Source organism: Vombatus ursinus, unplaced genomic scaffold, assembly GCF_900497805.2.
Source record: "Vombatus ursinus unplaced genomic scaffold, bare-nosed wombat genome assembly UNPS02015066.1, whole genome shotgun sequence".
In the NCBI taxonomy this organism is placed as follows: Eukaryota; Metazoa; Chordata; class Mammalia; order Diprotodontia; family Vombatidae; genus Vombatus; species Vombatus ursinus.
The window spans coordinates 5,787,439-5,800,294 of NW_020954844.1; the positions used below are offsets into that span (position 1 = coordinate 5,787,439).

General features: G+C 37.5%; 1 protein-coding gene across 1 annotated transcript in view; it reads right to left on the reverse strand.

Annotated features, from left to right (window-relative positions):
• CTNNA2 (catenin alpha 2) overlaps positions 1 to 12,856 on the reverse strand; it is a 1,364,056-nt gene that overhangs the window by 358,199 nt on the left and 993,001 nt on the right. The window lies entirely within an intron of this gene.

Here is a 12,856-nt window from a genome sequence, read left to right on the forward strand (position 1 = left end):
CTGCTACTACTGCTACTGCTACTACTGCTACTGCTACTACTGCTACTACTACTACTACTACTACTACTACTACTACTACTAGACATATTTGAAAATGGAAAATCTACTTGCTCACTAAGATGTCTCAATGAATTCAGGTATCATCTTCCTTGATCTCGCTGTAGCACTGAACACAGTAGGTCATATTCTTTGACTAGATATTTTCCACTCCCATGACTTCCATGATATTATAGTATCCTCAGATCTCTCCTCTAATGGCAGCCTTTGTTATTCCCACATCCTTAAAATACACATTCCATGGGCTATGCCATTAGACTTTTTCTGTTTCCTCTTTATAGTCTTAACCTTGGAAATCTCATTTGCTCCAAGAGCTGCTACTATCAATCATCTATCTATCTATCTACCTATCTATCTAATTCTATCTTTCTAACTTTGTTTTTCTCACTGTTTTTTTCTTTTTCTCCCTTTCTGTCTACTATATATGGGTACCTAGATATGATATTTATTTATGCTGTATATACATGTTTACTATATATGGGTGCCTCCTAAACTTATATCTATAGCTCTGATACTGTATATATTTTGTATTTTCATATCTCTGTACATATTGTTGAAATTAATTCAGACTACTCTTTGGAAAGGTAAATACTGAAGTTGAAGCTTAATTACTTTGACCACATAATGAGAATACATGACTCATTGGAAAAGACTCTGAGATTGGGAAAGACTGAAGACAAAAGATGGAGGGGACAGCAGAGGATGCAATGGACAGATAGTATCATGAAGGCAATGAACATGAGTTTGGAGAGACTTTGGGAGATAGTGGTGGATAGAAAGGCCTGGTGTACTATGGTCCATGGCATCACAAAGAGTTGTACACAACTAAATAAATAACAATTAACATATTGTTTTCTCCAATAGAACATAAGTCCCTTGAGGGGCTCTCATAGGATCCATACTTTCATTGCAATCTTCCTACTTCAGGTACATGTCCCGCCAGCATCTCAAACTCAACACATGCACAATTGAAAGTATCTTCTTCCTACTTTTTTTTTTTCATAAGTGGGAGTCTAAAGGTGTGAAACACTGCATATAATTTTAGACTTTTTTGATGATATTTTGGGTATTTCTGTTTAACTATTTTCCCCTTTTCTCTTTATTATTTACTAAAAAGAATTTACCTTTGGGAGGGAAAAAGGGAAGGCACATATTAGAAAATGTAATTGATATAAAACAAAAGTTATCAATTAATAGTTGCTTTAACATATCAGAATTCATGTGTCCTCTGAAACATGCATTTCTTTTTGACTTTCCTGTTAATGATAGCATCCAGACAGTCTCCCATGTTCATAATCTCAGAAATATTTATTACTCTTCCCTAATCTCACACAACCAATTGGTCACCAAAGTTCTGTGACTTTATTGCATCATCTGGGACTATAGAGATGTTATAATCATAGCCTTCAAAACTGGAAAGGAAGTCATACAGATATAAGAAAACTATGGTACAGAAAAGTGATAGTTTGTCCAATGTACTAACTGGCAAGTAGCAGAGCCAGAATTCAAAGTCAGGTCACAGAATTAAAGAGGAGAAAGGGAGCTAAGTGGCTTCAAGTTTAAGCAAACATTGAAGAAGAACGCCATTCCCTCTTCGATATGAATAAGTTGTCATCAAATCTTTTCTCAATAATACACACACACACACACACACACACACACACACACACACACCACATAATATTAAACCTAAATTTGTCTCTGTAGGTTCTACCCATTTAATCTTATTTTTTTTTGTTTCTTTTCTAGGATAAAACCAACTAAGTCTGGCCCCTCTTGCCTTTAACAAATACTTCAAATAATTAAAGGCAGTGAGTACCATCACATTCTTCCTCTGATTCCAAACTCCTTCCTCTTTCCCCTAAATCCCACTGCCTCTCCCATTGTATAGCTTACTATTTCTCCCATCTTCTCCATTCCTGCCTTAACATTCCCAGTGTCCAGTTTCAGGATGGAGTCACCTTTCAGTCAGATTACTGCAATAACTTACGAAGTTAGGAAGTTTTCCTATGTTTTCCAGTCTCTAGTTTCTTCATATGCTGATCTATTCTACTAACATTTCTTAGTTCCTCACTCACACACAGGTAGGAATATGCTACTTCACCACCTGAAAACCTTTGATGATTTCCCCCTAGGTCCACCCAAACTCCTTAGTCTGACATTCTGGGATTTTGTTATGTGGTTCTTGGTGGGTAGGATGACACGGAGGAAACAGTGTTCAACTGAGGACCACAGGACTTGAACTCATTGCCTAACCCAGCTGTACCAAGTACAATCATGGGAAGCTTAAGCAAAGAACTCCCCGTCTGGGACTCAGTTTCTTTATCTGCAAAAATGATGACATTGAAATAGATGGTTTCTCAAGCCTCTTCCTGATCCAGATCTGTGATCCTCTATGATTTATCCTCTAGCGGATCTATGATCCAATTCTTTTAGCCTTCTCACCCTATTATATTGTCTCTGCTATGAAGAAATGAGGCAACTCACCACCTACTTGTACTTAACACCTCAGCAACTTTTCATGTGGCTTTTGCTATGACTAGAGTTCCTTCCCTTTACATCTCTCTATGTTAACAGCTAACCCAGATGTGAGGATCCTGTGGCCTTGAGGGCACATGTGGCCCTCTAGGTCCTCAAATCCCTTCAGGTATTTGTTCTATGAAGTTTGGATTCAGTCAAAGGGTCACACCTGAGGACCTAGAAGGCCACATGTGGCCTCGAGGTTGAAGGTTCACCAACCCTGACCTAACCCTCCCTTGCAGACATGATTTAATTGTCACCTTCACCCAATGAGCCTTCCCTGATGCCCTTACTAGGAAATGATCATGCATTCATCTATTTTCATAGTACTTTATATCATCCTTATGCACTTGCCAAATCTAATGTATAACATGATATTCATATGCATGTTTACCCACCACACTAGACAGTAAAGCCTTTTTAAATCACCAGTGACTAGTAAAGAAGCTTATAAACAACAATCACCTAAGCAAGGCTAGTTGAATAATTAACTCAACTTCCTATCACTGCAAATACTGAAAGGCTGGACAGTCATCTGTCTGGGATGTTGGAGAAAGGATTTCCCTGTTGAGAATGTATTTGGACTAGATTATGGGGTTTCTCAATTTTCTCCAAGTGCCCTCCGTAAAGATTTAAAAAGGAGGTACATCAGAGCTATGTTTTCACAGAAGCACCTAGTCTATTACAAGGTTTTTATCACTGGAGAATTTTTTTTTCAATCTGAATGGGCAACACTAACTTCTCAAGATACCTCCTACTGCCCACAAAGGTATAAACTAGTTAGGGTCATTCTTTTGGATCTCATTAACCCCAGGAATACATAAATACGACAAGTTCCTGGGTATAAACCCAAGTGACCAGTCTCCAGAGAAGAAACACTGGCAAACACAAGCAGACAGTTCCTTGGGCATAGTATTCACAGAAAGGAGCACAGTTCATAGTGTCTTTCTAGGCTCTTAGCTTTTCAGTATTTGTTGTTGCTTTTGAGCCATCTCAGGCATATCTGATTTTCCATGACCCCATTTGAAGTTTTCTTGGCAAAGAAACTGGAGTGGTTTGCCATTTCCTTCTGCAGTTCATTTTGCAGATGAGGAAACTGAGACAAACAGGGTAAGTGACTTTCCTAAGGTCACACAGCTGGTAAGTATCTGAGGTTGGATTTGAACTCTGGAAGAAGAGTCTTCCTATCCTCTTCATCACCTAGTTGTCCTGGCTATTGAGTATAGTGCATATAAATAAGAGTCCTTCTTACTAAAGCTGAAACAAATGTCCATATTAGTTCCTCATGATGATACTTGAAACCTTTAGCAAGGAAGGAATGAACTGATATAAACTATTCCAATTGTATATCAATATGAGTTTCCCTTCTCTCCACACTTGGTCTTCTACAGCTTGTCTCCATCCCCTTTTTTGCCAATTCCTTTTCAGCCCATATACTTCCATGGATAATAAATAAGATCATTGACTTGAGATGGAAAGGATCTTAGAGGTCGTCTGCTCCAAGCATTCATTTTAAAGATGAGGAAATTGATGTTCAGAGTCACTAAGTGATTTGCCCAAGGACATATGAATATAAGTGATAGACTCAGGATTCAAACTCAAGTCTTGTGCCTACAATTTAGCACTCTTTCTAATGTGCCAACCTCTCTCACAAACACTTATCAAGTGCCAATCTGAGCAACGTCACACATGGAATGACTGTCAGAACTGGAAGTTGATGGGAGTGTGTGGTTTCTATTTGTTGTTGCCTTTATATATTTGAAGAGACATGAGAGGGAAGGGCGAAGAGGGAAGAATTTTTCTATAGATGGCCCCTAACATCCCTTCAACTGAAAGGTCTTATGATTTCATATTCCCTGAATCAACATCTTTCTTCAAAGAGATTTTGAGAAATGGGCCTGGAATGTCTTTCTCTCCTCTCCTCCCTCTTCTTCAGGGTGGTAGATGAGAGATAAGGTACTTTGTTTCCCCTCTTACATTTAACTCTTTAATCAATATTAACCTCTTCAAGAAAATACGTAAGAACATTTTATTCTTTCCCTTGGGTTGTGGTTAGAAATAATTACACTCTCTTTTTCAGGCATAATTTTAGAGACACTGCATGTAGTGGCTGTCTAGTCTGAGGGCGAAATTCACCGTATTTACACAAAATTTTCTGTGCTTGGGCCTGACAAGAATACCTGTTCTGGGTACAGTTTTCTGAAATGTGGTACCATATGTGCATCAGTAAACATTATGTGTAGAGTAAATTAAACCAAGGCTTATAATTAGGCAGTAAGGAAATTACCGCGGACCTGCAAGAGTAAATCAGCAGTATTAAAACACTCTCCATTTTCTCCAGAGCACTTTAGAGCACCATAAAAAGTCCATGATAAACATCAAGAAGAAATACACTTTGAGGGAAAAAAAAGAAGATGCAATTGAAATAAGCCTTTTATGCTACAGTCCAAAATGTCCTATTGTGAAATTTAGAAACTCACCCTATCTCCGTGTATTTTGAGGTTATCTAATACCAATGCTTTCTTTGGATGACTGTTTCTTTCAAGTACATGAAATGGTGGGCCAGATACATAGAGGCAAATAAAAAGGGTTCTTAATACCATGGATCTTGGCAAAGACCAAACTTGCCAGCATATCCTGAATTATTTAAAGTATTCTAATAAGTAGGCAGATTGTCTAGTTTTAATCATGTTTGATGAAAATAGTAAGATAATAATAATAATAAGGAAGGAGGAGGAGGAGGAGGACGAAGAAGAAGATGAAGAAGAAGAAGGCAACAACACTTATATAACATTTTAAGCTTTACAAATATCTCATTTCAATTTCATTAAATTATGAGCTCCTTGATGTCAATGACTGTCTTTTGCCTTTATTTCTATCTCTAGCACTTAGCAAAATGCTTACTGACCAACTGACTGAACTTCACAACCACAAATGTAGGAAAGCAGATAAATGGCTCTTGAGACTGTTTATCTTGACAAGACCCAAACTCAGCAGCAGATCTTGAATTCTTTAAGACATCCCAGTAAGCAGACAGATTGTCTAGTATCATCTATGACTGCTAAAAGGAAATAATAAAATTTCATCAGAGTCCAAAACCCTCATTTCAATCCAACAGACATTTATATATATTGACTAATAATAATCATAGCCTAGGCTTAGGGACTAGAGCTCTGATTTCCTTGATACAGGGAACTCCCAGACAATGAAAGCCCTTCTATAGATGCATGTCATCACCTTTTCTGTAGCAGAAAGTATTAGAAGGAATGTAATATTGGAATGTTAGTAGGATTCACCAGATTCCTAAAGCCAGAATGGGTCACAGGTGAAACATGGACCTAAGCCTTCCTGACTCCAAGGAGGCCTCACTATCTACTATACCATGCTGCATTTTGATGAGAATTTTAATTCACTAGGAAATATAAAGCTTGACTGTTTTTGAGAACAAAAGGACCTTAATTCTAGGGTCCCTGGAGTTCTTATGTGAGTAAAACTCCCTCCATCCCTGCTCTGAACTTTCAAAACAGCTCCTTTGCATAAGACTGAATCACATTACAGTATGGCAAGACTCTTAGGGACTTAAGAAGTCATCTACTCCTATTTCTCCTTCTTATAGGTAAGGAAACTAAGAAGGAGATTGGGAAAATGAATTGCCTAGGATCATTTAGCTAAGAAGTGACAGATTAAATTAGAAGCCTGCTCTCCTGAAGGCTGATCCCCTATCTAAATATAGTAAGTGCCTAAGTGGTATGATTAGAGAAGTAGACCAAGGTCTCATATGCACCATACATCAGCCCTTCTGGCCTGCTATGGTGCCTGGAAATGCCACCATTAGGGCTATTTCCTTGAGGTAAGACACTGAAGGCATCTCTGTTAAGATGCAAATCTCTAAGACCACAAGCACTTTCAGGCATATTCTATCATTAATAGTGCCACCTCTAATGGTTCACTGGAATAAGTTTCCTTGTTTTTTGTTTTTTGTCATTTAGTTTGACAAATAAAGAAAGGGACACAAGACATTCAAGTTCTTTGGGCATGGGATGGGACAAAGATGGGAATTTTCAATGCATAATAGCTACTAGAGTATCATACTATATACACAGTGGGAAATAACTTAGAGAATGAAAAAAATGTATTTTGTTTATCTATCAGCAATCAAGGATCTGAAGTAGGTTTGCTGAAAAAAAAATTGATCCTACCAAAATGGAGACACATTAGGTAAAGTCCTGGTGGTGATCTGTACATCTTTTGCCCAATGAACAGCATAGTTAAGGTCTAAGAAGCTCATTATGAGGATGCTCACCACCAAGGATGAGCTGTTCATTTGTTTGCTTAATAGTTAACATTTATATAGTGCTTGAAGATTTCCAAAGCATCTTATATATATATATATATATTATCTCATTTGATCCTCATAGCAACTCTTTAAAGAACACACTATTATTATCACAGTTTTGCAGATGAGAAAACTGGAACTGAAAGAGGTTCAGTGATTTTACCAGGATCATTTAGCTAGTAAATGTCTAAGACAAGATTTGAATTCAGGTCTTCCTATCTCCCAGTCTAGCACTCTAGTGAATAAATCACTCAGTTGCCCCCAAAATAAAAGGAGGGAAAAGAAAAAAAATTACTTCCTAATAAATATAGCCATCCAAACATGAGTTCTCCTATGCCAAAGGGCTTCGTAAATGGCAGGATGATCATTTGTTGGGCATGTTTTGGGAAGATTCTTCTTTTGTCAGTGGTTGGACATTTTTGATGGCTTCTGTGATCCCTTCCAATTCAGAGATTCTGACATACCGTGATTTGGCTCAATCTTCTCATTTTCCCAGTGAGGAAAATAAAGTACAGGTTGTGGGAATGTCATAGCCCATGTCACATTCTGGAGAAATTCAACTAAGATGGATACCCATTTGGAATGCAAGGATATAAAGAAGCTTTAGTATAGAATGAGTCTGAGGCTCTGACCACATGGAAAAATAAGTGTTGCTAACTAATACATAGCAACGTGATTAATAATAAACACAAGTTATCATTTCCCAAAAATATCTGATAATAGTTACCATTTGTATAGTGTTTTAAGATTTGCAAAGTAATTTACAAATATCTCATTTTATTCTCAAAATGTTTTACAAATAAGAAAGCTGAGGCAGACAGAGATTATAACTTGTCCAGGATCAGTTAGTAAGTGTTTGAGGCTGGATTTGAAACCTGATTCCAGGCCCAGCACTCTTTCCACAAGGCACTGCATAGCTGCCTAAACAAATCAGATAATTATGTGTCTCCTTATCTCACAAGGCTATGGGTCATGGCCCTTTGGTGGAACTAACCGAGTTGGGTAGGACAACATAAGATCCACTTTTCATTGGGCCAGGTTTAAACATGAAGCGAAGATGCACTCTTCTCTAATGGTGGTCTAAATACCTGACAGGGTCTCTCTGTCCTTCTCCTAACCTAAAAACCTAAAGAACGAGGCTTAACATACTCCTAAAGGCATAATTAAGGATTCATGAACCTGGGGCAAGGAGAAGAAGGTGTAATCAATGACTTCAGGATACTAGGGAGTGGAAGCTCCTAGAGCATGGAACTACTCAACAGTCCAGCAGCAGAAGACTGTCCAACTATGGTTATCTCTGTACTCTGAGATTGGCTTTGTCTATTCACTGGAAACAGGCATAGGTTCAAAGAAGAGATTTGGGAAAGAAGAGACAGACTCACATGGTTATGAGACCTTGGATGGTGGAGGACAAGCAGTGGAGTTCTAGCACATGCCCAAAACTGCAGAGATAATAGTCTTTGGACCACTCTAAGAAAGAAGTGGGTCCCCTTTGGTAGATGAGTCTCTAAGGGTTCACATCCTGGACTATGTCCCAGTGGCTGTGACCTGGTTATAGCTCTACCTACAACTTCATGACTCTGAATTCCTTTATTCGTGACCTTACTTTCTATTTCCTTCCTTATATTCCATAATAAATTGATCTCCTTGTTTCTGATCATAGCCTAGTAGCCTGACCATGAACTGTGTCCCAACTTTCACCAATCCCACCAGAACAACTCTGTTAGAAGGACATAAGCCCTATCCCCTAACACAATACAAAGTAGGACTTGGTTGTTGTTGGTTTTTTTTTTTAATATTATTTTTAACTGACATTCACAAATCATTTTATGTGATTATAAGGGAAAATAAAATTGAAGATATTAATTATTAAACAAAGCATTTGTTAGAATGAATTCTAAAAATAAGTGGCCCCATCAGAGAAAGGTATAAGGAAATGGATTTGAATATCTTTTATTTAAATGCCTTGGAAGGCTTCTAAAATGTGTCTTGAGACAGACAATGAATAAACAGATTAGTACCCTTTTTTTTTTCAAAAGGGCATCTGGAAAGAAATAGGCCAACATGAATTGTCTGAAGTGGAGATTTAGAAGTCAATATTGTCTCATGAGCAAGTCCAAAGCTTCCATCCCTAGTACAGATACCATAGTTCCTGAGGGCCCAATAAGTAAAACCCACTCACTTCTGCCTCCTAGAGCAGAAAGGCTGACCAAAAGATCCATGACAAAAAAATCTGCAAATTTGTATATACTGTTATTTCCCAGATCTCTGAATAGACAGGGTTAGCTGATGAAAGTACCACCTGCAGATGTCTAAATCTATTCTCCCTACAGGTCTGTCTACAGTATTTTCAAGACATCTTATGAGTATTTTCTATCCATTAAGCTTCTAAGACAATGAATTGGAGGTTGGGGGCTGGTGAGACAAAGGCATGAGGAAATCTTTCTGGCTCCCATGCTTTAAAAAGAGGACCTCTTCTCAATCTATCTGGTATTGTTTAGGTACAGTACTAGTTAAAGTAAAGGGACTGGGCCTTGTTGGCATCTAAAGGTTCCATCCTGTTATATGACCTCAACAACAGAATTCAGCCATTATTACAATAGTTGTTATTGTCTAGTTGTTGGCTATGTTATTTAATGAAGTTCTGATCAAAATGGATTTCATTTGTAGAATATTTTTGTTCTTTGATCAGAGATATAGAGGTGGAAGGGGTCCACAGATGGCATTGCTCTAGTTTTGTCATTATACACATGAACAAACTGAGTCCAAGAGAAAACATCTAGGCCAAGATCACAGAAGTAATAAGTGAGTCAGGATTTGAACCCAGGTCTTTTGACTCAAAGTTCAGGGCTCTTCCTGCTTCACCATGTTGCCCTTGGTGGGCATGATCACAACATCCTAAATGTATACAATATACTAAAAAGACTTGCTATTAGAATTTTTTTGATATTAGATTTCCATAGGAATATTTCAAAGTCTTATATTTTAGTTTTACTAATTTTACTAATTAACAAAACTAATTTTAAAAATGTTGACTATGATCAACCAGTTTTGATTGAAACAAAAAACGGAGTGCCTAAAATATTCTTAACAGGTAGGCCACTGTTGGTAGAAATGAAGGAACAGCTGGTAGGCCCTAAGTCTACTCAAAGTGGTCCCTAGACCATGTGGACCTCTCGGTACTCAGGCAAGCACAAAGCCAGAATCTTTTGTTTCCAGGATGGTTTAGTTCCAGATTTACAGCAGTGACAATAGCTCAGACACAGGGCACACTGTGCATGCAGTTCTAAGATTAGAAATAATAGTTACATTTGGCAGTTCATTATTTTCCTGCAAATCAATTTTAAAATCCCAAATAAAACACTCCTTGGAGTATTTCAGTCTGCCATTGCTCACCACATTGGGTTTAATTTACTGCTCAGGAAATGTGCCCATCAGTCCATCTTTAATTGTAGTAATTTTCCCCTTAATGTGGTAAAATAGCACCTCAATTAACCAGAACTCAGTAGGGAGTGCAGAATTCTATGTATTTTTTTTCTATTTCAGCAGATATTTCAGTAGATTCAGTGAAAATGTTTATAAAAGAACTTAGTCTGCTTTCCTTCCTCAGTAAATTCAATCTATTGATCATAATGAACTACTTCTATGGTGACTGAAAAATCTTTCAAGGCCTCGGAAGAGTCATTCTGACCACCCACAAGCATTGTCTAGGGCTGTATGTAAAGAAGGTGCAGAATAGGTTACAAGTGCTATGCTTTGGGGGCATCATTCAGGAAGAACCTCCTCCCTCTTTTAGAAAATAAATCAATATCCCCAGTATGTGTTATCGCTTATCAAAGACGTTGTCAGAACCATGGACAGGGAATGCAATTGGTTTAGCACTGTGGTGTAGGAAAGCTATGTAACTACCATAGCTGAGCTGTTTGGGACTTTTGTTGTGGCAATGTGTAGAAACAGCATGTTTCATAAGGTATTTAAGGAGGGAGAAATTTTACTAGAAGTTGGTATATTTAAACAGGCTGGCTAACAGTTGTGACTTTAGGTGGTCTAGATTTTTTAGACTAAAAATAAGACCCAAGAGAGCATTGTTTGGGTTTCCTGAAGAAATTCCTTTAATGAAGTTAAATCTCTCCATCTATATCCTATATAATAAATGGTATGAAAGCAGTTGATAATGGGTTTGTGTAGCTGAATCCCCTTCCCCAAGTACCAGTTGTCTTATGGAACCTTGTGATATTTTTTCCCCAGATTCAGGGCTTCATATTTCCAGGAAGGACTGAGTCTATGACAAGAATGTCTTTCTGAGATACTTCTGATTGCATTTATGATCCTGTTCTTACTCTAATTAAGTCCAAAAGTAAAAAAAAAAAGTAATAATTATATGAGTTTCTTGATTTTAGGGACTGCTTAATTTTTATCTTTGTACTCCTCTTCCCAAAAGAATTTTACACTGTAGATGCTTCATAAAACTTTGTTAAATTGATTTAAGACCACTTCCCCATCAAGAGAAGACTGTATTTAGGGATAAGAAGAAAGGAAACCAGCACTAATCAATCATCTACTATGTGCTAGGCACATAGCACACTATGTGTGTTGAGAGCTTTATAAAAATATAATTTGATCCTCACAACTCTGGGAGTTAGATGTTATTATATTTCCCAATTTATGATTGAGGAAACTGAGGTAGATGGAGATTAAGATTCAGGTAACCTAGGGTTAATCTTAACTATGACAATTACTATATAACATCAGAAAGTCATAATCTTTTTTGAGCTAAGGTCTTATCAACTCAAATAAGTGACGAATAACACTAACACAGGGGTGTAGCAAGGAAGTTGTTTAAGTAGATATGTAAACATGAGTTAATGCTATTAGCTATGATAGGCATCTGACTATTGTTGTTGTTGTTCAGTCATTTTCATTAGTCATTTCATTCATCCAACTCTTCGTGACTACATTTAAGGTTTTCTTGGCAAAGATACTAGAGTGGTTTGTCATTATCTTCTCCAGCTTATTTTACAGATGAAAAGTCAGACATTTTACAGATGAGACAATCAGGGTTAAGTGACTTGCCTAGGGTCACACAGCTAGTAAGCGTCTGAGGCCAAATATGAACTGAGATCTTCCTAACTCCAGGCCAGGCACTCCATGCACTGAGCCACCTAGATGCCCAGACTGTAGTGGATAGAAAAATGGATTCAGAGTCAAGAATACTAGATTTCAAAACCTGCCTCAGATACTTGCTAACTATATGACCCTGACAAGTAATTTAACCTTTCTCAGACTGGGTTTCCTCACCTTTAAAAAGGAGGATGACAATAATAGAATCCACTTCACAGGGTTGTTGTGAGAATCAAGCAGACAATAAATTTAAAGCTTTTTATTTTGAAAATTCTAAATCTTTATATAACTGTTAGTTATTGTATTTTCTTTTAACAAACAAGCAAACAAAAGGCAAGGAAAATAAAATGACTTCTCCAAAGACATAGTTTATAATCAGTAAAGCACAGATTCCAAGCCAGCACATGTGACTCCAGCTAGAAGTCACTTTCCATTATACCAGAAATTCATTCTTTTAAATTAAAATGCTGTAAACCTGTTAAAATGCAAATATCCTAGGACAGTTGACATTAAAACATTAGCAGTGAATACCATTTTAATAGGAATTAGCTCATAGGATACTTTTTTTTAACAGGACTGTAACAATGGGCTAATTGTCACCACGCAGTATGACATCATAGGGTGAGAGCTGTCCTCATACTTGGAAAACTTGGATTCAAGTCCTTCTGACATACACTGGCTGTGTGACCCTAGGCACGCCACTTAACTTCTTAGTGCCCTCAGGAAGTTTTCTAAGATTATAGGTTGCTAAGCATTTGCCAATCAGCATTGTTGGAGGGAATTTCTTCACCGGGAGTTCCCCAAACCAATCATGTCTTTTCC